Source organism: Dermacentor silvarum, chromosome 8 (genome assembly GCF_013339745.2).
Source record: "Dermacentor silvarum isolate Dsil-2018 chromosome 8, BIME_Dsil_1.4, whole genome shotgun sequence".
Taxonomy (NCBI): Eukaryota; Metazoa; Arthropoda; class Arachnida; order Ixodida; family Ixodidae; genus Dermacentor; species Dermacentor silvarum.
In genome coordinates, this window is record NC_051161.1 from 136864863 (window position 1) to 136892221 (window position 27359).

The following is a 27359-nucleotide window of genomic DNA, read 5'->3' on the forward strand; positions in this document are numbered from 1 at the left end:
ACGCCATGCCCGCGGCAACTAAGGCAGGCTATCGTCCGATCAGATGGCTCAATTTGATAAGGGCAGAAAAGGAACTTGATCTTTAGAAAACACTGCTCCGAAGTTCGTCATAGCTTGTTGACGCTTTCGAGCGGTTTTCGAGCCTCTCGATGTGCTTGTAGGGTTGCTTACAATTACGCGGTTGTGACCGCAGCTTAAGGTTAACTAGAGGCAATTAACGCAGGTGACGGACTTAGCTTGGTGGTCGTGCGACATTCCCAATTCAGCCTTGACTCTCTTACAAGTAAGAGTTGACACCTTTTGTATCTTTTCGAAATTTGAACTTCCAGAAACCACGTATTCTGGTAGGGATAAAATTTGGAATTCATTTTTAGTATTATCCTGGCAACGTTGAAGGTCTACACACTCCCATAAGAAGTTGACGGTTACGTATATTCAGAGAATTAGCTGTTAGGCACAATAAACACACTGAATTTCGCACGAAAACAGCGTAAAGTGATCAGGAGTGGCGCAGAAAGTCTTAGAAAGCGTATATCTCACAGCAAACATGCAGCGGATGGTGACTGCTCTGGAGTCATTTGGTGACAATGACTGCTTGGTAGGTTTCAGCATATTCATGGTGTGATGTGATGTGTGCTCTTATCTGAAGCCCCTGAAGATAATCGCTAGGGGCATTGCTTCTTTTGTAGGTCTCTTTGACGTCTGAATGTACTTTTTTGTAGGATAATGGCGAAACCTCACAGCAGGCAGAGGGGAACCAGCGAGAACAGTTATCGCGTTTCCTCTGCTTTTCTCGCCAACTGTTGCTAAGCAGTACAATTATTATTTTATTGTATTCGTGCGTACATTCCTCAAAAATATGTTGTTTTTTTTTCACTTTGTAACCTACGGGAAGTTTCCGGTATTGGCGTTATCCTGCGATGGCTGCATCAAAGGTGTTTGTAAGTGCGTGTATTAGTTTGCTACGTTCGATATTTTTATTATCGTGTTTCATGCCGATTGGTTGGTCGCAACATTAATCATGTCGTGGCGGCGTCCGAGTTACGTTTCAGCTAACGGTGAGAAACTCAGACAATAATGCTGAGGCACATATTGTAAAAATACCTGTGTTACGCATTTACGTTTTTCATGGTGACAGCTCCACTTGTTTATTCCCGTTCTATTAAACTTCGATGCTTTCCGATTCCTTCTGTAGCCCCTGTTGCGTGAAATACTTCTAGAACGTATGTGTCGTTAGAACGACAACCGCAATTTAACGTGCCTCTTCCGACTGTTATTGCGGTTTATATTAAAAGAACATGCACGTTCAAGAGGTCTCGATGACTACTCCCGCTATCAGTGAGGCCGGTCTAGCCAGTGGCGCATACCGTTTGTACAGTTTTCATATAACCCTTTCAAATGATTCCTTCTAATCGTTCGTAGGAAAAAGTCATGTTACACTTCAGTAGTATTAGCCAACACCGCTCTCGTCATGATGGTAAATGCACACACACACACACACACACGATATATATATATATATATATATATATATATATATATATATATATATATATATATATATCGTCAAACCTACTTATAACCATACCAGATACAACGATTTATCGGTCATAACGACTACATTTCACTGCATTTACGATTTTCCGACCCTCCCTATGGAAAGTGCTTCCAGATATAACGAAGGTTGTTAAATCGCCGTACTGCTACAACGAACGCTTCGAACCTGGTCACGGTAAGAAGAGGGCACACGCGAAGTGCCAAAGAACAAAAGCGCGATTAAACTTGGCGCACGACAGCGCGCGCCCCTCACCACCACCACCACCACCACCCCGCTCCAGTCCACCCGCGACAATGATACGGCCTTCCAGATGACCGGTCGACCGCCTCGCGCTGATTTTGGAAGCCACAAAGACGGTCATGCTACAGTTATTAGGGATCCTATACTCTAGGTCACGCGTGGTCACACGTTTTCAAGGCACGCCTCCAGGGCGGAGGTGTGCCGCGTAGAGTATAAACAGTACGGTGCGGTTCGTGCGCTGGCGTGTGCGTCGGTGCGATATCAGATGCCACGATGGCGTCACTCTCGTTTAATCACAATTGTCCATGCTGCACCATGTGCATTACGCCTGTTCCCACGATTTAGAACGACCATCCGTATATTTCCACCACGGGATCAACAGCCACTCAAGCGTTGCTGTCGAATTGGCGAAAACGCTGCACCACGTGCTGCCTTCACGCAATGCTGCAAAGAGTCGGCGGTTACTACGCCCTTATCTGGAGATTTCGGCGGCGCTGCGTTTACGTGTTGCAAATTGCTGGTAACGGTTCACCAGGGCGTTTTACCTTTCGAACATCGAATTTTTTTTTCGCCTAAAGCGACACAGTTAACGATATTTTACTGTTCTTGTGTGGCTGATGCGCAGTCGTAATGCCGAGACCATGATGGCCGAAACCTTCGCAGAATGGCAGCATGCAGCAGTAGTTTTCCAAGTTTACGCTTCCCGCCAACTAGAAAACTTCGCTCTCCTGCGCAGAATACAGTCACGTCCTGCTGGTAGTAAAATACATCACAAGTTCCCGAATAAAATATGAAGGCTGCGCTTGCAGCTAACTAGTGATGGGAACCGGGAACCGTTTTGAAAGAGCTACACGACGACGCATGTCGTTCGTTAGATCGACGTTTCTAACGGAAGTTTGCAGCTAGATGCTGGAACGCACTGGGAACAAGAATGACACTGAAAATCTGGTTTTCGGACCAAAGTGCGGCTGAATAGTAACTGCTGATGTTTGTTTCAGTAAGGTTAATTTTTGAGCATTTTAAAGGTGAGATCAGTTATAACGAACTACTGATATAACGACCAGTTTTTGCGAAACTAGCTATTGAGTTCTGTATAAACGGGTGCGACTTTATATATATATATATATATATATATATATATATATATATATATATATATATTCTCAAGCACGAAGACATAGATGACAATTTTGTGGAGCTGCTGAGGGAAATGTGTAAGAGGAGACAACCGAGTACCAATTCTATGGGAAGGCCGAAAATGGAATGAAGTTTTGCAAGTCGGAAATTCACGAAGGACTGAAGCAAAGATGTACTCTGTCGCCATTGTTGTTGGCGCTTTATGTTACGGTTTAAGCGTGGACAGCGGGGCTAGTTGGTTGTGATTAGCATTATGAACAATAGTTCCAGCGCACAAATAATCACGGACGAGAAGAACAGCAGCACAAGACCGCCGTTTTTATAATCATCCGTGTGTATTTGTACGCTGGAACGATGTTTCATAATGCTTATGTTACGGGGATAGAAAGACGACTACAAAACAATGAATTAGGGTTTGATTTATCCTACATGCGTAATGGACAAATGGTGCAACAGAAGGTCCCTGGACTGTACGCATGTATGCAGACGACATAGTGCTACTAGCGGACAATGCAAGCGATTTACAGTTACTTGCGAATATGTGCGACAACGCATCGACAAGTCTAGGCCTTAAGTTTAGCTCAGAGAAATCGGTAAATATGACCTTTAATGAGGAGACGAGTAAGTATGTGGTGTCAATACAAGCGCGTTATACCCATAGTCAATCTGTATAAATACCTCGGCGTGTGCATAAACGAAGGAAAGACTTACTCAGGCACCCACCAAGATAATGTGAAAATGAAGGGGAAGCGGAATGCAGCAATAATGAAACATATCATACTTAGGGGGCACAATATATATGAGGTGGTGTGTGGAATCTGGAAAAGAGTAATGGTACCAGCGCTAACGTTCGCAAATTCCATCGTGTGCTGAAAATCGGATACCTTGTCGGGGTTGGCAGTTAACGAAAGATCGGTAGGCCAGTTGGTTTTGGGAGCCCACGGTTAAACCACAAATGAGGCAGTGCAAGGTGACATGGGTTGGGCCTCGTTTGAAGTCAAAGAAACTCGCAAAGGAAAGCAAGTTTTGAGGAAAGACTCAGGAGCATGGATCAAAATAAATGGGGGCTAAAGTGTGAAATCATCTGTATCTGAAATGCGTGGAAGCAGAAGGGAAGAAGAGGTCCAGAAAGTTGGCAACCAAATAAAGGGTAATTGAAAGTGTGATTCGACTACCGGGAGTCACCAAAAAGAAGTTACGAGAAACAAGGACAGTGAAATGGAGCCAATGAAGAGAAACAAAAACCGCCATGGAGGTTAACAAGAATGGGAAGAAAGAAATAAGAAGGGAAAAGCTGCGCGATAGCACAAAAGGCAGTGCGTTAGTATTTGAGGCTCGAACCGGTTTCCTAAGGGCAAAAAGATACTGGAGCAAATACTCGCAAAAAAAATGGCCTGTGCTGCCGCAAAAATGCGTATACCACTCAGCAAATCCTAATGGAATGCGAAGGAATTCACCCAGTGAGACCTGTAGGTAACGTGCATCTTCCGGAAGCTTATGGATTCAAAGGGGACGAAAGCATCAACCGGTCAGCAGCCGAAATAAGCAACAGATGTTTAGAGTATTGGTGGGGATAGGGCGGGCAAGAGGTTGATACGAGCTGATCCGTTACAGGCATAGACAACGGTACAAGGTATATACAGAAGTTTTGAGGAAGAGAAAAAATAATAAACAGATGAATGCAAAAAGGTTAAAATGAAAATCATGTATAGCATACTTCAGTAACTCAAGCTGGCTAGGTGACTATTTTTGTCACCTCCACGTTTCAAAGGTGATGCCAATAAATCATCGTCATCACGTATTATGTGTGTTTGTATATATATATATATATATATATATATATATATATATATATATATATATATATCACCTCCACGTTTCAAAGGTGATGCCAATAAATCATCGTCATCACGTATTATGTGTGTTTGTACATATATATATATATATATATATATATATATATATATATATATATTGAAATGACGGCACAATGGAATTGGAGGCGTTGTAGTCAACGAACACTTCAAATGTATTATGCCAGCCGTTTCAAGAGTGGAACTCCCTTTGTCAGGGCAGTTTGGAACCAGCTTTTTAAGTTCCCTGACAAAGAGAGTTGCGGCCCTTGAAACTGCTGGCATAATATATTTTAAGTTTTCGTTGACTACATCGCCTCCACTGTGCCATCACTTTTTTTAAATAACAACGAGCCCATTAATGTCCCACCTTCTCCTCAAATATATACACGCACGAGTAGCTGATGTCGAATGAACATGTTCATTTCCTGCAAGGGCGTAAGACAACAGTTGATGTTAGTTTTTTTGTGTTTTTATATGTGTTCCTTATATTGACTTTCCAGCCGCAGCCCGCAATTGCTGGTTTATATAATAGCTTTGCGTTTAAGGATATGTGCTTTTCTTGCTTTTCGTACAATTGTTAGGAAATGCCTGGACGTGGACCGCATTGCACTTGAACGGAAGAATTCATTGATGAGAAGACTGTGCCACGCAGATAGCCTGCCAGGTAAGGAGGTAATGAGGTTGAACCTCACATCGCTCCCAAAACCGTAGCAGTGCAGGACGAGACCCATGGGAAGTGCAGGAAAAGCCACTTATTGAACGTGGTAAAAAAATAGTAGCGACATGCAGAAGTTGCACTTAGACTCCCAATGGTTTCCTGAATTCAAAAAACCGCGGCAATGAATCTGCCGTAGTCGCTTTTAACGAAGGAGAAAGAAATGTTAAAGAATACGCTAAATAACAAGTAAATAAATACTCCCCAACCAAGCTGCGCAAATACTTGTGGTTGATATAAGGCCAATACTGAATGCAATGCATGACTTGGATTTAGCGCTCACTCTATAATGCAAAATAATTGAATGATCATTTTTAAGCATTTCGGATTTAAAAAAAATTGCCGATTGCAGACAACATAAATCTAGTCTTTGAGCTACGTTATTCAGAGAGGCGGGCATTACTTGCACGAGTAATCAAAACACATATTGAACTAAAGTAAATATAATTACCTTCCTAATTAGTTTCTTTATGACACTTACTGCAATTTCCGATTTGTAGCCGGGGAGACAGCAAAGTGTATTCACTTGGAATCAATTTTCAGAATGATACCCGATTTTTTATATGCGCCAACAAACTTGCCGTGTTCATTGTTGCACTGTCTTTCACCTACTTTTCTAACGAAACGGTCTTTTATGCATTGAAGCACGAAAAGACTTAGAACGCCCATGTATTCCGTCCCACAATTCGGGAAATAATATGCTGAAATGGGTGTCACCCTGGAGATTAATTTCAAGCGCATCAGTATTGAAATCTCACCGGCTACAATTAGTAAATTATAATATGTACCGTAAACTAATTAATTATGAAGGTTAATTTTCGTAAATATTGGATATGTTTCGATGTCTCATGCTAGTAATATCTTCCTCTTCGAATAACCCAGCTCTGGGACAAGATTTGTCCTATGTGCCACAGCCAAAAATGAAAAATTCCGGGAAATTTAAAAATGATTACCCCGTATATACCACTTCAAGTAAACTAAGAGTATATGAATTCTTTTCATTTGCACTATTCAATGAAACACCTTTTGACGTGTTTTTGAATGTTTTGAAAGAATTCTAGCGGGCGTGTAAAGACAGTAGCACTGTCTCAAATGCGCCCGCAATGCATAACGTCAGAGGTGTCCTAAGAAAAGAAATGTACCTTGACATTTCTTTTTGTCTCATTGCAGAAACGCTTGCTGGGACCACTCAGCGATTTCCGCCACTAGAGCATAGAAGTACCATTCAGCTCCATTCATCCAGCTTGGATGTGTTTGTGAGTTTCAAGTTGTCAGCTCAGGCTCAATGCGTTACATATGACACAACGTGCGCGCTTCAAGCACTCGGAAACACTGCAGACACTGACGACAGCTCCTACTCATTTGAAGGCTTTGCAGACCAGATTAGAGAGTTGCTTCACACGGAGTCAGCAACATCATTGCTAACCAAAACCCACAGAAATATTGTCTCAACAAGAAAACGGCTTCGCGGACGCCAGAGAACGGAATTTAATAGAAAGATTCACTCATTTACTGTTACTACCACTACGACTGCGACTCAGTCTCCTCAAGTACTCCAAATGAGCAAGCCATCTGCGTACCTACGCGCCTCTCCCACTGCACGTTCGCTGCTTTGTGAAAGCTCTGAGGGAGAGGATTATGCAGGAACAAGTCAGGGAGAATCCTCACGGTGTCCAACAATTGATGTACATGATCGAGCCCATGGAATCAGGAGGAGAGCTGGAGTGTGCCACTGACGACAGCGAAGCAGAAACTTCGCCACAAGGAAGTCAACATCGAACAAGTCGGCTCATGATCAGTGAAGGGACGATGAAATCTGACCTTCGACTCCTGAGCACTTTTGCCTCAGAAGCTTAACAAGCCATCGCTCGGCATTCGGCGAGATACGTTTCGGACGAAAAATAACGCTTGCACGTGATTGAGTACAGCGCCCAGAGCTATCCTGCAGTTCATTTGAATGCTAGAAAGCTCTACTTAGCGCGCCCTGGCACGCTGAACCAACTGGAACCAGAAGACAGGTACTTCGTTGTGGAGGCTTCCCGACTGCTTGATGAGCATTGCGTTTCCAACAAATTTTGGCACGACTTGTCGGCTCTTTTTCCAGTGCCCCGTTTTGGCCTCATCAAAAAACATCGCGACTCTATCGACATCCGGTACCAGATAAAAAGCACGCCGGGCACTCCACCAGGCGCTTGCGTTTCATTTAGTGATCCGGTGCGGAATGCGCTCCATGAAATGTACAAGCGGGAGCATAAGAGTCTGCAAGAAATAATGCAGGAAGTGGTGACACTCAATGTCGAAGGAGATGAGTGCAAGGTCAATGCATGGACCACATTGATCTTTGTTATAGTACGCAAAGAAGATGGAGGACAGCAGAACCCTAGCGTCCATAGAGCCGTATTGGTGTCCGAAACAAGTGAGGCCTACTTTGCCATACGAGAGTCGTTCGAAACTGTTTTTAAAGTAATCAACAAGATGGCTGAAGACGGTGGTCTAGAAATTGACGGGTCGTTCATTAAGCTCACCATTTGTCTGGGCACTGATCTGAACTTTCTTCTTCTGGTATTTGGTTTGCAGTCTGTCTCTTCAAGTTTTTTTTTTTTTTTGTCCTTTCTGCATGGCAAGCAAAACACGCTGGACCGACACTTCCACGTCTGTGGCCTATTTCAACAGTAACGCAATGGAGCGGACGCAGCAAAACCACCGTGAAAGTTGCGACCTAAGGAAGTTTGGCGTGCAATACACTACGCTTCTGAGCAAGTTAGCCAAGGAACACCTTTCCCGACACTCTCCCCATGATCGTAAGGGTGTCTGATCGACTCCTTGATAATTTACTGTTGGAAATGGGAGACATAGACACAGAACAAAGTGTCAGGGTTAGAACCAGCCAGAACACTTTCTTACAGAAATCAGTCGCATCAATTCTACAGTGCGGCGTACCCTTCACAATGCACTCCCCACAGACGTCCAAAGGAAGAGCGTTCGCAAATTTGACGGGGAACGACACAGCGAAATTGCTTATCCAGCTTCCTGTAAAGCTCAGTGAACTTTTACCCGCGGAGACGCTCAGTGACGTGCTTCTTTTGTGGCGCACGCTGCGAACCCTTTCGGAAGTTTTTGCATCTGGTGACATGACCAAGGACTAAGAGTCAGATGCAAAACGTTTCCTTGACACGTTTATTCACCTCGGGGCGGGTACGGGTGAGAACGGGTGACACCATACATCGACATTTTGTGCCACCACGCCATAAAAAAAGCACAGCCAGCAACGGGGGCTTGCAAAGTCCTCAAGTCAGGCCCTTGAGAAAAAGAATGATGTGATCAAGCGTTTTTATCACCGGAGAAGTAACAAGTGGGACTCAGCAGCTGATGCTCTCAGGATATGCAAAAGGCTTGAGGTACACTGTGAGGGACGCAGGAAGTGTAAGTACAACAAAACGGATGACGACTACTCGAAAAAGGGTGGCATCGTTGAGTCAAAGAAACGACGTGACCGCATCAGTGTAACGCCAGTTGCTGTCCATGAAAGACGCCTTGACATTCAGCAAATGACCCCGAAAGAACTGAGAACAGAACTGGCATCTGTCGCCGTCACAACAAATTCACAGGACCCGGAAAGACTGCGCATGATGCTATCCAGTCAGTCTAAACATCTTCCTGGACTCCCAGCCGCGCAGCCGAATTGAAATGATCCTTACGATGTGTGCTCGCGCCTTCCTCGGATGCATGGCATATCGAAGTTTTGCAGGAGCAGCACTGCCATCTGATTTCTTCAGCTCGTGAATCACTTCTACGTCAACAACTTGAGTGACCAACACTTGCGCTATCCACCCTAATCCGATTCCCTCCCCGTCCAATGAAAACCCGTTCGATTGTGTGAACGGTCACAAAAAATCTTGTTATTGCTTGTATGACAGAGCGCAAAAGGTGATTGTGGTTGCCAATGCGTGGCTGGTCAATGAAAGCGCTAATTCGGCGGAGAGCAGTGCGAGATCGCCTTCCCTTGCAATGGGCCTATTTGCGATACTAACGTCTTTTATATTACACTACGTGATCTCTTGCAAGCTGACGCCCAATGGTGTGTCAGCCCTGCCCTGTTGTATTTTCTAAGAAAGTTGGAAGTGAGGTTTGAAGTTAAAGATTTACTATATCAGGGTACAAACATGTAAACTTGAAAGCGTGTAGAGACCAATTTCTTGGCGCAGTGAAACGTATTAGTCACCCAAACACCTTTTTCGAACGCCGAGCAATGTGATGTGCTTACAGGTATTTTTTATAGTATTTCTTTTTAGAACACAGGAAGGGAGACAAGCACCCAAATTTACACAGAAGCTTTCATGTTGTCCTGCAAGGTTTATTAAAATATTGCTGAATGCAGTCGCAGCCTGTGGCGAATGGTTGAACTGAGGCCACAGGCTACGTGGGGAACTAATTCCGTTCTCACGGCAAGTTGGCTCCAGCACACGTCTTGCTGGCATGGCCGTTAGCATGTCTTGCTTCCAATTGACGGAGGTGTATGCGCAGCCTCATTCTGGTGTAGCTTGAAATGAGCAACTTCTTCACCGCTTCCTCGTGTTCGTAGCAGGTTCCCAAGTCGCACCGCAACATTTTGGTCAAGGATGTAATCACCGCCTGCACAGGTGACTTCATGCTGACGATGCATACACGATGCATACACGCGATGCGTTCGTCGGCTGCCACTTGTCACGCTTGATTTTCACCGTCCAAAGGAGTCTTCTTTTAGGTTCCCTTGGGAAAGACATCTTCCAGGCATTCCTAGAATGGTTCGTGCACTGTGGCATTCAACATACAGGCATCTTGCGAAAATCGCGACGGGTTAGAAGGCTTGCACGTTTAACCGAAGCGCTTCGAGGGCCCAAACATGGTGGACGCACCGACGACGGCGTGGAGAGGCGGCATTGACCCCTTTAAAGAATTGCAGCACTCTAAGGGGGCGCGTGCATCGAGTCACTCTAAGGCACTCTAAGGCTAGGTGACTATTTGTCGCCGCCCCGTTTCAAAGGGGATGCCAATAAATCATCATCATCATCATCATCATCATCATCACCTAAGGAGGAAGTTGCTGCAGCGCCTCTAGCGGGCGCATTGGCCGGCGACAGCGGCCGCTTCAGTGGAGAGCATAGGAAGGATGGGTGAGTGAGCCCACTAGAAAAGCGTCCAGAACACTGTATTTCTGTGTGCAAGCATGATTAGCATTACTAGAGTGTACTAGAACTATTGAGTGGCGCGACTAGAGTGTACTAGTTAAATGATGATGATGACGATTTATTGGCATCCCCTTTGAAACGGGGCGGCGACAAATAGTCACCTAGCCTGCTTGATTTAATCAGGTATACTATACATGTTCTTTATCTGGCATTTTTGTATACCTCTCATTATTTTTATTTTTCAAAAATTTACCTTGTACCGCTGCCTATGATTTTAAGAGATCAGGTCGTATCCATTTCTTCCCTGCTTTTTTTCCACCAGTACTCTAATCGTCTCTTGCTGATCTCTACGGCTAATGTGTTTATGTTTCCTTCCACTTTAAACCCAAGCGCTTCTGGGAGTTGCACGTTACCTACGGTTCTCGCTGGGTGGATCCCGTCGCATTCCATTAGGATGTGCTGAGTGGTCCCTGGATCTTTACTGCAGCAATACACATGTCTCATCTAGTTCCGAATATTTGTTCCGATATGTTTTCGTCCTTAGGCAACCGGCTCGAGCCTCAAATAGCAAGGCACTGCCCTTTGTGTTATCGTACAGATTTTCCCTTCTAATTTCTTTCTTCTCATTCTTGTAAATCTCCATTGTCCTTTTTGTTTCCATTCTTTGCATCCAATTCACGGTCTCAATTTCTCTCACTTTCTTTCTGATGACCCCTGGTTGTCTATTTACAGTTTCGATTATCCTGTACTTGGTTGCCAACTTCCTTGACCTCTTCCTCCATTCTGTGTCCACGCTTTTCATGTAGAGATACTTGTGCACTTTAGCCGCCCATTTATTTTCATCCATGTTCCTGAGCCTTTCTTCAAAACTAATTTTGCTTTGTGCTTCTCTGACTTCGAAATAGGCCCAACCCATGTCACCATGCACTGCCTCATTTGTCGTATTACCGTGTGCTCCCAAAGCCAACCGGCCTACTGATCTTTGGTTAACTTCCAAACCCGCCAATGTATCTGATTTTAAGCATATAATGGCATTTGCGAATGTTAGCGCTGGCACCATTACTCCTTTCCAGATTCCACGCACCACCTCATACTTATTGTGGCCCCACAGTGCTCTGTGTTTCATTATTGCTGCATTCCGCTTCCCCTTTATTTTCAGATTGTCTTGGTGGTTGCTTGAGTAATTCTTTCCTTCGTTTGTGTACGCCGAGGTACTTATATTGCTTCACTATGGGTATTACTTGCTGTTGAATTGGAACCACGAAGTTACTCGTGTGTTCATTAAAGATCATAATCCCTGATTTCTCTGTGCTAAACTTAAGGCCTAGATTTGTCGCTGCGTTCCCACAGATATTCGCAAGTATCTGTAAATCTTTTTTATTGTTCGCTAGTAGCACAATGTCGTCTGCGTACATCAGTCCAGGGACCTTCTGTTGCACCATTTGTCCATTACGCATGTAGGATAAATCAAAACCTAATTCGCTGTTTTCCAGTCGTCTTTCTATGCCCTTGACGTAAAGCGTGAACAACAATGGTGACAGAGGGTATCCTTGCTTCAATCCTTGGTGAATTCCCACCATTTCATTTCCTTTTCGGCCTTCCCATGCCACTTGTACTTGGTTGTCTCGATATATCTCCCTCAGCAGCTCCACGAAATCGTCATCTATGCCTTCGTATTGAAGAATATCCCACAACAATTCCCTGTCTACGTTGTCATAAGCTACTTTAATATCTAGAAATGCTATCCATAAAGGTCTTTTCTGAGCTACTGAAATCTCTATGCACTGAGTTAGTACAAACATATTGTCTTCTAAGCGTCTGCCTGGCCTGAACCCATTCTGTAGTTCCCCCAATACACCGTTTTCCTCCACCCACTTCGACAGTTCTAATTTTATGGCTTGCATTGCCATTCTATACAGGGTGTTTCATTTTAGCTGCACCAAATCTTTAAAAATAGCCTGTGGCAGATAGCACAATTATAATCCTTGATCTAAACTACGCGATGAGGCGGCCATTACTTCCACGAGAAATCAAAACGCCTAATTGAGTAATTAGCATAATTACGCTAATTAACTTTTTATTAATGATTTTACGGCACATCTTTCAATCTACGAATTATAGCCGCTGAGTTCGCAAGCCGTATCCACTTGGAACGAATTCTCAGGACCTAACCAGTTTCGAGAGAATAATTTTCAAAGTGTCCGACGAAATGCATGGGCGTTCCTGTTAACTTTGTGCTTCAATGCATAAAACAGCGTTTTCCTCAAAACGTTAACTGGAACGCCCATACATTTCGTCGGACACGTTAAAAATTAATATCTCGAAACTGGTTCAGTCCTGAGAATTCGTTCCAAGCGGATACGCCTTGCGAACTCAGCGGCTATAATTCGTACATTGAAAGATGTGCCGTAAAATCATTAATTAAAAAGTTAACTAGCGTAATTATGCTAATTACTCAATTATTCGTTTTGATTTCTCGTGGAAGTAATGGTCGCCTCATCGAGTAGTTTACATCAAGGATTATAATTGTGCTATCTGCCACAGGCAATTTTTAAAAATTTGGTGCAGCTAAAATGAAACACCCTGTATATCACCGACGTTACTGTAACTGGCCTGTACGAGCTCGTCTTATCCTTATCTCCTTTGCCTTTGTAGATGAGATTAACCTTGCTTTCACGCCATCCAACGGGAATATTCTTTGTTCTAATCACTTGCTCTATGGCATTAGTCAGCAGTGCCTTGCTTTTTGGACCGAGGTTTTTGATTAGCTGTATTGGGATTTCATCGGGTCCTGCTGCCGTGTTGTTAGGGACATTTTCTGCTGCCTTTTTCCAATAAAAGCTTTCTATGCTAAATTTTGATCTCTCAGGCCTCTCTGTTGTTGCTGGATCTGTTGTCTGAACCACGCTTTTTCTCGTGCCGAAGTTATGCCTGATAACGTCTGTGATGTACCGCAGCGCATCATCGCCTTCATAGATGTTACCGTCTTCATCCCTTATAGCCGTTTGCGAGTTTCTAGTTGGAGCTCCGAGTGCTTTTATATGGTTCCAGAATCTTTTTGGGGCGCCTTTGTCTCTTTTGTGAATGTTATGCACCCAACGTTCACTTGCGCATTTAATTTTCTCTTGCACGAGCTCACTCGCAACCCTTTTCTTTTCTCGGTATGTATTCCATCTAAGGAGCACCTCTTCTTCTTGTAATCCCAACTTTTTGGCTTCTCAATGAACCCTACATGCCTCTTTACGCTCTTCTATAGCTTGTTTAATTTCCTTGTTCCACCACTTACGTGGTTTCCTCTTTCCAATCCAACAATTGTTTTGCCGTGTCCGCCTTATTTCATGCTGCATAACCTCCACCAGTTCCTTATATTCCGAGACTGCTGTAGGAAAAGCCTCAATTTTCTTCTCTATGTTGTTTGCGATCTCTGTTATTTGCTCGTCATTCATTTTTAAAAACTCTGAGGCTATTGGTTCATGTTCTGCGCTGGTATCTCGCCCAAACATTAATGCTAAACGTCTATGATCGCTTCCCAGGCTATTTTTTCCATTTTCGTCTATTATCATTTGGTCTCGATTATCAGGGTGCCTCGATGCCAGCGCCGCCGTTCAGGGTGGTGCCATCCTTTGACCGCACCCACGCCGCCGCTTTCTCGCTGCGACGCCATCTTGAATCACAGCGAGCGGTTGCGAGTGCTTGGTGCGGGTGCTTAGTTCGAGACACAGTGCGCGCGGATGCTTCGCTGACGCTTCTACTTGCTGGACAGTGTTCAGCCGCATGAATGACAAGCTTGTCAAGTGCATCGAGTCGACATGACGGGCTGTTGTGTTCCCAAGTGCACCGGATCGACGCGTAAAGGGCTTCGTTGTTTACGCTTCCCCCGGGACCCAGAGCGAAGGAAGAGATGGGAAGCCCAAGTAAATCGGTATCACTGGAAACCAACGGATAGCTCCTACATTTGCGAGGTAAGTGTCAAGAAAGTTTAGACTATCGCACCGTGTTTTTCATTTAAATAAGAAAGTATTCTCTGATCCTCGCTCACGTACCTACGTTCGCTCACGAACTAAGCACTGCACCGATGCTGAGTAGCCTATGGTTTGCGAGCGCGCGTCGCATAGACTTTTGCCGTTTTGATCGGCGCAGTCTATGCGAGTAGTACCCTTATTTTAAGAACTGACGAAAATGCTTCGCCGCGAAATAGTCTTAGATTAGCTACAAATCGTCATGTAAACCACCTATTTTACTTTTTCACGGGAAGCACACATTGTGTGTCTCTTGTTTCTTTTTTTTTTCCCCTCAGTTTCTTTTTTCGCTACTCGTTATTTGGGACTAAAGAACGCAGTGCTTCTTCTGGGGAGAGCGGCTGTTGCGTACGTGGCAAGCGAAGCATTGTGATTTTCTCTATTCTCAGCAGATATCTTGCGGATCTCAGGTTGTTACGTTATATAGCTGATTTTTTAGACGAATATATTTGTAGCGTGGTGCTCGTAAACCGATATTAATTCGTGCTCATTCCCGATCGTAGTTGGTACTGTGACGGTCTTTAAATGCCTGTGCACGGTATGCCCAGGTGTAGTAGAGTTAAGGGGCATCATGGGACCAAAATGTTTCGGCGCTTTCTGGCATGGTGTCTGTTGTAGCCTGTGCATTTCTTCGAAACGTGTGAAGCGAGGTAATACAGCATTACTTCTGCGAAAATTTATTTTTAAGCACTGTAATGGGTTCTCTGTATTTACAAGGCAACTTTTCATATCAATAATCACTTTTGTTGTTTTACTCGTACTTAGAAACACTTTGAAGAGGACCAGTACGAGGGAAATCGACAGGATGGGCGCCGTCTGTTAAAGTCAACAGCCCTACATCATCATGGACTATATTTTCGAAGTGAAAAATATTGCTAATCTGTATTTGACTGTCTTAGTTTCATTTACGGTTTTTGTACGCGATATGTATGCAGAACATGTTCTTTATCATTTATCAAAGCAGGGAAAAAATGGATACGACCTGGTCTCTTAAAATCATAGGCAGCGGTACAAGGTAAATTTTTGAAAAAGAAAAATAATGAGAGGTATACAAAAATGCCAGATAAAGAACATGTATAGTATACCTGATTAAATGAAGCAGGCTAGGTGACTATTTGTCGCCGCCCCGTTTCAAAGGGGATGCCAATAAATAATAATAATAATAATAATAATAATAATAATAATAATAATAATAATAATAATAATAATAATAATAATAATAATAATCATAATCACCTGCACTCGCCAGTCCGCCCGCCTGTTTCGCTGTCTCGCGTGCAGGAGGCTATTTGTGCTATGCTACAGTGGCGGTCGGTTGGCTGCGACATATTTGCTTGCTGCCGGCTTCATTTCAGTGTAGTGCCTGTCTGTGCGTGTCGCCCACTTTTCAGACGTGTGTCCCGGGTAGGCGAAAATGCCTAACCGTCGCCGCAACTATTGTTTCGCGCCCGAGTGCCGTAAGGGGTACAGCCGCGTGAACGACGCACCGAAGGCATCCTGTTTCGCGAGACGAAGGACGAAGAAACCAGTGGGAATGGAACTTTCACCGTGCAGATAAGATATTCGATGAAACATGTGCGGTCTGCGAGCTACATTTCGAGCAGCGCTATACAGGGTGTCCCAACTGTCATGCACCAAGATTTTAAAATTTGCAAATGCCACGTAGCTGGACAGAACCAAGGTAACTGCTGTTCGCCGTCGCTTGGAGATACTCATGTTATTTCTTGCATTCCGTCTGATTATATTATTAGTCTTAATTACGTAGGCAACTTCTCAAATATTATAATTAGATGAAATGTGTCGGAAAACTCCAGAGCAACATGAAAAAATCACCAGCCCTTCCCCTATCGAGAAAATGGGGGTAAGCGAAGATTGTCGTTGGTGTGTGACGTTCCTGGTGATTTTCTATCTTTCTCTGTCTCTTTCTTCTTTCTCTTTCTCTCTTTCTTTTTGTCCCTGGTATACGCCATTGAGCTTGGACCCTTTCTGCACTACCACCAGGATCGGCCCACTTTTCAGCGTGACACCACCCCCACCGCCGGCACCTGTGAGCCTATAAAGCTTCGCTTAAAACTCCCGATACAGCTTTCTGTTGCTCGTTACATGTTGCGTAAAAGTGTTTTTCCGAGCATGAAAGAAGCCTGCGAATACAGGCAAAGTGCCTCGAGCGGCCAGTCGCGCGGCAATTTGAGTGTATTCGCGGGCTCCTCTCGCGCTCGGAAAAACTTTTATTAGCACGTATTGAAAGCTGTATCGGGAGTTTTTCATGTTGCTCTACAATTTCCCGCTTGACACTTTTCATCTACTTATAATATTTGAGAAGTTTATTAATTAATTAGGACTAGAGAGAGAGAGAGAGAGAGAGATAAATGAGATGCGAAAGGCAGGGAGGTTAACTGTAAGGTAAATATCCAGTTTGCTACCCTACACTGGGGAAGGGGTAAGGGGAGACGGAAAGATAAAGAAAAATGCACACACCTAGAGAGGGAGATAAAGAAAAAAAAAACACGTACACACACACACACACACACACACACACACACACACACACACACACACACACACACACACACACACACACACACACACACACACACACACACACACACACACACACACACACACACACACACACACACACACACACACACACACACACACGCACACACACACAAAGGAACTCAGGAGCGTCACAGTCGTTCAAACAGGTCGCTTGACCGGAGGAACTTCAGTAGCGCCCTCGTGGCCTTCTGCTGTGAAGACCGCATCAGCCGCCATTCTAAAATCGTCTGCTCAGAAAGCGGCCGGTCGTCGAGGCATGCCAACTCCGTTACGAGCGACTGTCTCTGGGAGCTGTAGCGGGGACAATGACACAGGATATGTTGGAGTGTTTCCTCGCTGCCGCAAGTATCACAGGCAGCACTGTCGGCCATTCCGATGCGACAAGCAAAAGCATTCGTAAAGGATACTCCAAGCCACAGTCGGCAGAGAGCAGTTGTCTCGATTCGAGGAAGTCCAGATGGAATGCGTAGTCGGAGGGATGGGTCCAGGCGGTGCAGTCGAGTATGTTGGAAACCAGGTGTGTTCCACATGGCTCGTGTGGAATCACGCGCGATTATGCGAAGCTTTGTTACTGCATCGGCTCTTGATAGCGGGATGGGTTCCTTCACAGCATTTTCGTGAGCCCTCCTTGCAGCTTCATCGGCCTGTTCATTGCCCATGATGCCGCAGTGGCCTGGGAGCCACTGAAAAGTGATGTCATGTCCTTTTTCTGCCAGTTGGTGACAAAGGTGCCTTATTTCCAGCACAAGTTGGTCTTGTTGTCCACGACGTAGAGAGGATAGCAGACAATGCAGGGCGGCCTTTGAATCTGTAGATATGCTCCATCTTCGTGGTAAGTCTTCGTGAATTATGTGAAGTGCGCAGCGAAGTGCAGCAAGCTCCGCCGCAGTCGACGTTGTCTGGTGAGAAGTTTGAAACTGAAGGGTCACAGCTTTTGCGGGGAAGATTACAGCCCCTGTAGATCCGTTAAGAGTTGTCGAGCCATCAGTGTAAATGTGAAAATGGTCCTTGTATGTCTCGTGCAGCATGAGGAGAGATAGCTGCTTGAGAGCTGGGGACGAGAGTCCTGCTTTCGTTCGAATCCCTGGTACCGAGAGTCGAACTTGTGGACGAGCCAAACACCAAGGAGGTGATAGCAGTCTCTCGGCAGGCGTATAATCTCGAGGGAGGCAGTCACGATACGCCGATATCGCCTGGCATTGGGTCGGTCATTCGGCAGAGTAGCGAGGTGATGGAAAGGGGAGCGGGCAATGTGCCTGATGTGTGCTCTGAGCACTTCCAATGTCATATGAGTTGTCACTGGGTAATCTTGAGCTATTGCAATTGTTTCCGTTGTCGATGTGCATCGTGGCAATCCAAGACAAACCCTTAGTGCCTGCGCCTGAGCACTTTCGATTGTGCGGATGTTGCTTCTGCAGGTATTGCTCAGTACAGGTAAGCTGTATCTCAGATATCCGAGAAACAGTGCCCTGTATAGTTGTAACATTGCGTGTACTGACGCTCCCCACGTTTTCCCTCCAAGAAACTTGAAAACGTGTGAAATGGCCATTAGGCGCTTCTTCAGGTAGGTCACATGGGGACTCCAGTTGAGGTCTCGATCAATGATCACCCCTAAGAATCTATGCGTCCTGGTGTAACAGATGTTTTGCCCATTGATGGATATGGCGTAAGGCGTCATTGACTTCCGCGTAAACGCGACCAGCGCACATTTCTCAGGTGAAATCTGGAGGCCTTGTTCGCTGAGATACGCCGAAATTGATGTCGCAGATTTTTGAAGTCTCGCGCGCAGCTGAGGACGTGTTACACCTGACGTCCACACGCAGATGTCATCGGCATACATTGATATATGGACAGCATTTGGTATGCGTTCCACGAGACCGACAAGAACAAGGTTGAATAGCGTGGGACTCAAGACGCCACCTTGAGGAACACCACGGTATGTGCAGTGTTGAGACGTCGGACCGTACTCGGTCTGCACAAAGAATGACCTCATATGTCAGTAGTTGCGGGTCCACCGGTACACGCGGCCACCAAGGCCAACCGATTCCAGAGCATCAAGTATGGCATCATGAGCAACATTGTCATAAGCTCCTTTTACGTCCAGAAACATAGCGACCGATAATCGTTTACATCTCTTTTGATGTTGGACGTAAGTGACCAGATCGATGACGTTATCGATGGAGGAGCGGAGACGTCGAAAGCCGGCCGTAGCATTTGGATAAACTTGGTAGCGTTCCAGGTACCACTCCAATCTGGCAAGGATCATGCGTTCCATCACCTTCCCTACGCAACTTGCCAGCGCGATTGGGCGGTATGACGCGAGCTCGAGTGGTGACTTGCCAGGTTTGAGGAGTGGCACCAGGCGGCTTGTCTTCCATTCTTGAGGAACGTTTCCATCCTGCCAGGATTCATTGAATATATCAAGCAAGGCATTTCGCGCTCGCTCACCCAGGTGGCACAAGATGCGGTACGATATGCCATCTGGTCCAGGAGACGACGACCGATTACACAAAGCAAGAGCCGCATCAAGCTCCTCGGTGGTGAAAAGCAAGTCCATGCGTGAGTCCCGTGTATGCGGCTCAATGATATCCGTACCAAGGGGGCCTGTGTAGGTTGATTGACCTGCAATCTTTCTGCAGAAATCTTCCGCTACCTCGATGTCCTCTCGACGTTGGAAAAGTGCCAAGGCTTTGAATGGCACGCGTTGTTCGGGAGACGTACGTAGGCCTCGCACGGTTCTCCATATGTGAGAAAGAGATTTTCGGGGGTCTAGGGATTCACAAAATTTTGCCCACCGTTGAGATTCCAGTTTGGCCATTCGGCGCTGGATTTTCTTTTGCGTGCGTCTGGCTATTCTGAGATCATGGATGGACTTAGTGCGTCAGTATCTTCGCTCGGCCCGCCGACGAATCGCACGGAGTCGCTCTAACTCCACGTCGGATTCGGAGAACCTTGGATTGCATTTCAGCGTGCACATCGCATTCTGTGTTGCCTCCTTGATAGCTTGCTGAAAGCCAGAAGGGAGACCGTTGCAACAAGCTTCTTTCATGCTGGTTTCGAATGTAGACCAGTCAATTCGCCGGATTGTGTTTGGCGAATGGCAGCTGGCCAAACCCTTGATCTTAAGGTAACTGGGGATATGATCACTCCCATGTGTCTCAATGTCTAAAAACCACTTTACACGAGTAGCCAAGCGACGTGACACAAAAGCCAAGTCTAAGCAACTGCTGTATGATGAGCCTCGTAAATAGGTAGGGCTCCCATCATTAAGGAGGGACAGTCCATGGTCAGATGCGAATGAAGCCAATCGTCGGCTGGTTGCGTTAATTTTAGAGCTTCCCCAGATAGGATGGTGGGCGTTAAAGTCTCCTGTGATAATCCATGGACCAGGGGTTGCTCTCAAGATGTCTTCAAGTCTCTTGCTATCAAACCGGGTTGAAGGGGATAAGTAGGTACCCACCAGTGTAAAGGCTACCTTTTTCTTCTTAACAGTCAGGCAAACATACTGATTCTCATCATGAGGTGGCACTTGCTGAACGACGTAGGTAAGCTCCCGACGAATAAACACAACGACCTTGCTGCTTTCGCTGCAAGGTGAGGACATGATTGATTCGTAGCCGGATAGACGGATTGGGTTTGATAATTTCGGTTCACAGATTACGATGATTGGACTAATTAGGACTAATTATCTAATTAGGCAGAATGCAAAAAATTATTTGAGTATCTCCAAGCGACGGCCGAAATTGCCTAGGTTCTGCCCAGCTACGTGGCATTTGCGCATTTTTAATCTTGGTGCATGGTAGTTGGAACACCTCGTATAATCATGAAAAATCCTGCGCACATAGGCGTGCGCAGGATTTTTCATTAGGGGGGGGGGGGGGGGCGAGGTTTCCAAAGAGCGCCCCCCCCCCTTTCTATCAACGCTCTCCCACTGATGTCCTTCCGCTCAAATTGTAGTGCTGAGACGAGATATGGTTATGAAACGTTTATTTCAACAATATTGCATTTTAACATATACAAAATATTATTAAGCAGTTGGTTTCACTTTCTTGTGAAACGTCCGCAAAGAAAGGCAGTCCCTGCGCAGCTGAGGCGTCAGTGACACAACGCGCGTACAAAGAATTTTTATTCTTTCTAAACCAGAGAAAGATACGACACATATGCCATCTTTAACAGCACAGAATATTTAAAAATATTGCCTCAACGTGACTCTGCTAGTATGGAAAATATAGTATACATACAGGGCATGGGTGCACCTACACATGGCGAAAGCTGTCATATGGCGTCTGCAACGTTCATGCAGAGGACGAAAAACGCCACCCAATACACAATGTAATGGCAACGCTTAAAAGCACGAGCGTTCGTGCAGAGGACGAAAAACGCCACCCAATACACAACGTAATGGCAACGCTTAAAAGCACGAGAATATACCGCAGATTAAAAATACGAGAAACAGCACGTTACAATATTTAGTAATTATTGAAGATAAACGCTATGACATGCCATTTGTTTTCTGCTGTGCATCCGAATGTACAGTTGGTGACCTTACTTTCTGGCGCTTGATAGAAACATGTAATAGAAACAAGGGCTATAATTACTTTTTATTGGGGTAGCAATTATATGGACACTTCAACCGGATTTCTGCCGTCGTCGTCGCCGTGAGGTTCCGTATAAAGTCCAAGGGCGATAAAATCGTCGCCGCGCGCCCTATGCGCGAGTGAAAGCGCGCGGGGGACGCGCGCTATCACGGAGAGCGAACGCACGACGGAAAGCAAACGCGACCGTCGCGCGAAAGGCCGTGGGGGTATGGGAGGGAGGGAGCGGGGCGACGCTGTGCTGCTTCACCAAATGCTTATAACGTGAGCTTCAGAAGACTAATTAGCAAACATTTATTGATAACATTTTTATTCGTGCCTTGGGGACCGTTGAATAAATGACAAATTAGGAGGCAGTTACATTTTCATCCACACGCATCGTTTAACGACCTGGAGAATCGCACCTAACTCAAGATATTCAAGAAGTGTGCGGCGAAGTTCGAATGACAGCATACCGCGGCCAATCCTAACCCGACACACAGCCGCACACGCTTGCCAGGCAAAGCGTATACATGTGACGCATCAGTAGCTGCCTCTACTACAGCCGAGATGTTCGGTTTGCTACTTTCTCACGCTTGTCGTCACGGTGTTTCGGTCTGATACGACAGTGCGCGGTCGCCTTTTCTGCGCTCCAGCGGATTGCCTGAATTGACCTATGAAGTTCGATGACAAATATCTCGAATTAAATGCGACTTTCAAGGTAAAAAAAAAAGGTTCGTTAAAATGTGAGTGCCTTCATATTCTCCAGTTTAACAACTGTATAAAAAGGTAGTTATTACTTTTGTTAATTTGTCTTCGGAACCTCACGTTATTAGCCGCAATTTATTTCCGTCTCGCCTCGGAACTCATCTGCGCATGCAAGACAACGCCCTGTTCGCTGCTCTTATATAGCCTCTTTCTGTAAAATCTGGATTGTCTATAAAAAACACCCTATATATGACTTCTCTTCGATGATGCTCGTATATGTGCTTCGCATGTTCATCATCATACGTTTTACAAACTCACCATTGTATCGCATGCCGTGATGCGACTACGTCGTGCAGCAAGAGCTGCTCTTTCAGGGCAAAATATTAACTTTTGCTTCACTTGCCAGATTTTTCCTATATATGGAATTAAACTCCTATTGATTGTTCCTTTTCGCTATACTTTCCTGCACGTTCGCTTTTTTTGCAATAGCAATTGTGTGGACACTCCAGGTGAATTTCCACCGTTGCCGTGATGTACTTATATAAAATCCAAGTGCGATATAATATTGCGGCCGCACGCCGTATTATGTCTATAGGTGCGATCGAAATCTTGCGAGGGTGAGCCGAGAAGGATGGTTGCTTGAGTAGTATATGAGAACTATTTGGTACATTCAGAAAACACGTACAATGTTCCCCGTACATTGTACGTGTTTTCATAAGATCTAACAAACATTCTTCAGCGAGAACTATATCTCTATAGCAGTGCTTCTTTGAAACAGGCTTTAATTAAACTGCGTCGGCCATAAACAAGCTGGAGCTGATAATTAAGGCAACTTTATTGATCAAGGATTATACGTACCTCATCACAAGTTGTGCGACCTGTTTTGTCTTCTGTCGTCATCACAGCACTCAGAACACTACCATTTTCCTTAAATATAGGTTGCAAGTTAATTATTTTAAGTTATTCATTTCACCTTCTCAATATAGGCATAAGCTAATGATTCCACTGGCCCAGATAGCACATTCATCGACGCGACTGGAATAGAGATCGAGATTTCATTTCATTTATTTATCTTAAAGACGCCACGAGGGCGTATTGCAGTACAGATGGCGACTTTCGCTAGTGGTTTGCGGCCGTTGTGCACCATCATTTCGCAATCCACCATAGAGCTCTGCACGGGCCCGGGCCGACCCGAAAGCCCGGGCCCAGCCCGCGGGCCGGGCGCGGGCCGTCCGAAACGTTTTTTAGGCGGGCTCGGGCCGGGCTTGAGGCCGCGGGCCCGGGTCGGACTCGGGCTTGAAGACACGGGCCCGGGCCAGACTCGGGCCCGCTCATTAAAGCGCAAAAGTAGGCAATCGGGCATACACGACCGTTATTCATTGCATGGTTCAATGCATTCTGTGCCAAGTTGAAGTGACACGTGCAAGATGACTGTCATCATCATCAGCCTATATTTATGTCCACTGCAGGCCGAAGGCCTTTCCCTGCGATCTCCAATATCTTGCGCTAGCTGGTTCCAATTTGCGCCTGCGAATTTCCTAACTTCATCACCACACCTAGTTTTCTGCCGTCCTCGACTGCTCTTCCCTTCTCTTGGTATCCATTCTGTAGCTCTAATGGTCCATCGGTTATCCATCTTACGCTTTGCATGGCTTGCCCAGCTCCATTTTTTCCGCCTAATGTCAACTAGACTATCGGTTATCGCTGTTCGTTCTCTGATCCACACAGCTGTCTTGACTATATATCTTATCAGATGATTGTATATCTTATCAAAGAAAATACTAAAACAGATGAAGTTCTCATTTTTAACAGCGGAGCTGTTTCAGCCGGGCGTGATTGTCTCGTGTATCCAAAAATGTGGGCCGATCCTGGCAGCACTGCAGAAAGGGTCCAAGCGCAATGGCACATACACCTGTGAACTAGCGAAGCTAAGCCTCGATAAGCCTAGCTAAGAATAGTGGGGACTACTTAAACTTAGTCAGCCATCGATAGGCAATTGATAGCCAATCAATATTTAGTCGATAATCAATCAATACTCAATAAATTACGGAAAATGCTGGGGATGACTTGGTAGTGCTTAGCCTAGCCCAAATACGTGGCCAATACCTTACGATAGCCAATCGATAGTCAATCAATAGCTAATCGATGATCGATCAATATTCAATAAACTCCGGAAAATGCTGGAGATGACTTGGTAGTGCTTCATCATCATCATCATCAGCCTATATTTATGTCCACTGCAGGACGAAGGCCTCTCCCTGCGATCTCCAGTTACCCCTTTCTTGCGTTAGCGTATTGCAACTTGCGCCTGCGAATGGCAGGCATTGCCAAATCCTGACCGGGAGCTTACCACTGTCGTTGAAAAGAAAAGTGTACAATCATTGCATTCTACCGGTGCTAACGTATGGGGCAGAAACTTGGAGGTTAACAAAGAAGCTCGAGAACAAGTTAAGGACTGCACAAAGAGCGATGGAACGAAAAATCTTAGGAGTAACGTTAAGAGACAGGAAGAGAGCGGTGTGGATCAGAGAACAAACGGGGATAGACGATATTCTAGTTGACATTAAGTGGAAGAAATGGAGCTGGGCAGGCCATGTAATGCGTAGGATGGATAACCGGTGGACCATTAGGGCTACAGAATGGATACCAAGAAAAGGGAAGCGCAGTCGAGGACGGCAGAAAACCAGGTGGGATGATGAAGTTAAGAAATTCACAGGCGCATGTTGGTAGTGCTTAGCCTAGCCCAAAAGCCAGGACTAGCTAGGTGCCCATCAGCTCCGCTGTCTCCTTAGCATTGCGCCGCCAGTGCAAGCTACGCTATTTTTTTTTTCTTTTCCACAAAAACGATAGCTTGGCCCTGCTCTCCAGGCGATGCTGGTCTTCAGAGCTCGGGCTCAGGCCCACGGCGTCCTGGACTAGGGACGCCGCCCACCTCGGACGATTTTAGCGTCTGCTCATTTCTCTAAATAAAGTTTATTCCTCCTCCTCCACAAAAACGAACACTGTTCCCGTGTAAGGAAAAATAAATTATGCGAAGAACCGCTCCTCAAACCATTTCCATGTTACCGCTTTTGCGATTGTCGATACCAGTGTCGATACTATTGCATTATTTTAGCGCTAAGGCCAGTTACTTTTGTGCTTCAATGCATAAAACAGCGTTTTCGTCCAAAAGTTAAGTGAAACGCCCATGCATTTCGTCGGACACTTTGAAAATTAATGTCTCTGAAACTGAGTCAGTCCTGAGAATTCGTTCCAAGTGGATCCGCCTTGTGAACTCAGCGGCTATAATTCGTAGATTGAAAGATGTGCCGTAAAATAATTAATTAAAAAGGTAATTAGTGTAATTGTGTTAAATACCCAATTAGGCGTTTTGCCCATCCATTAGACCATCCATGTGAGAATTAGCTTGGAACTACATAAAACAATTAGCCTCCTTAGAGCGTCGTCGCATTAATGCGAACACAAGAAATCCTGACATATGGTCAATTCCATAATTCACAACACTCCATAAGCATCAGTCGTTAATACATAACCTACCATACACTTTGAATAAATACAAAAATGTCGATAATTTCAGTAAGAAAAAACTCAGCTCATACTTTGGTCACTTGTAATGTATCTACAATCATTGCATTCTACCGGTGCTAACATATGGGGCAGAAACTTGGAGGTTAACAAAGAAGCTCGAGAACAAGTTAAGGACCGCACAAAGAGCGATGGAACGAAAAATCTTAGGACTAACGTTAAGAGACAGGAAGAGAGCGGTGTGGATCAGAGAACAAACGGGGATAGCCGATATTCTAGTTGACCTTAAGCGGAAGAAATGGAGCTGGGCAGGCCATGTAAGGCGTAGGATGGATAACCGGTGGACCATTAGGGTTACAGAATGGATACCAAGAGAAGGGAAGCGCAGTCGAGGTCGGCAGAAAACCAGATGGGATGATGAAGTTAGGAAATTTGCAGGCGCCAGTTGGAATACGCTAGCGCAAGACAGGGGTAATTGAAGATCGCAGGGAGAGGCCTTCGTCCTGCAGTGGACTTAAATATAGGCTGATTATGATGATGATGAATGTATCTGATGTGATAACTATTCTGCCTTCGTGTATGGTTCTGAGTATATAATGTACATCCTGGTTCGTTTTCTCAGCAAATGTTAATCTTGTAAAATTCACTCTCATGCTATGTTGTATGGCTGGTGTTCCGTTGTTTTGTATAGCTAGTATTGCTATTGTATATTGTATATAGGCTGATGATGATGATGATTGCTATTGTAGTGTTGTTTAAAACGCATTCTGTTAAAACTTTTTCCAGTTGTGTTAACTCGCCGGGACGAAAATATCCTCTGTCATTCCGTTCATAGCTATTTCGTCCATGAGGAATTCCAGCGATATATCTGGAAATATATGTAAATTATTGTACATGTGTGCAAGCTGTTTGCTGTACTATTGCCTTGCCTGGTCTTTTGGGTCACGCCAAGCTACGTATGTAGCTTTTAGTCCAAAATGACCGTCCAGCATGTAAACTGGAGAATAAATTGATTTTATTGATTTAGTCGAACACGTTGAAAATTATTATCTCGAAACTGGTTTAGTCCTGAGAATTCGTTCTAAGTGAAGACGCCTTGCGAACTCGGCGGCTATAGTTCATAGATTGAAAGATGTGCCGTAAAATAATTAATTAAAAAGTTAATGAGCGTAATTATGTTAATTCTTCAATTAGGCGTTTTGATTTCTCGTGGAAGTAATGGCCGCCTCATCGAGTAATTTAGAACTTTAGATCAAGGATTATAATGCTGCTATCTGCCACAGGCAATTTAAAAAAT

General features: G+C 45.0%; 1 protein-coding gene across 1 annotated transcript in view; it reads left to right on the forward strand.

Annotated features, from left to right (window-relative positions):
• Positions 1–229: 229 nt before the first annotated feature.
• The window catches only part of LOC119461721 (decapping and exoribonuclease protein), an 85724-nt gene continuing 58594 nt past the window's right edge, over positions 230–27359 (forward strand). Inside the window, exon 1 of the mRNA XM_049672032.1 lies at positions 230–283. The gene's annotated coding sequence lies outside the window, so the exon portion shown is untranslated. The remainder of the gene's footprint in view (positions 284–27359) is intronic.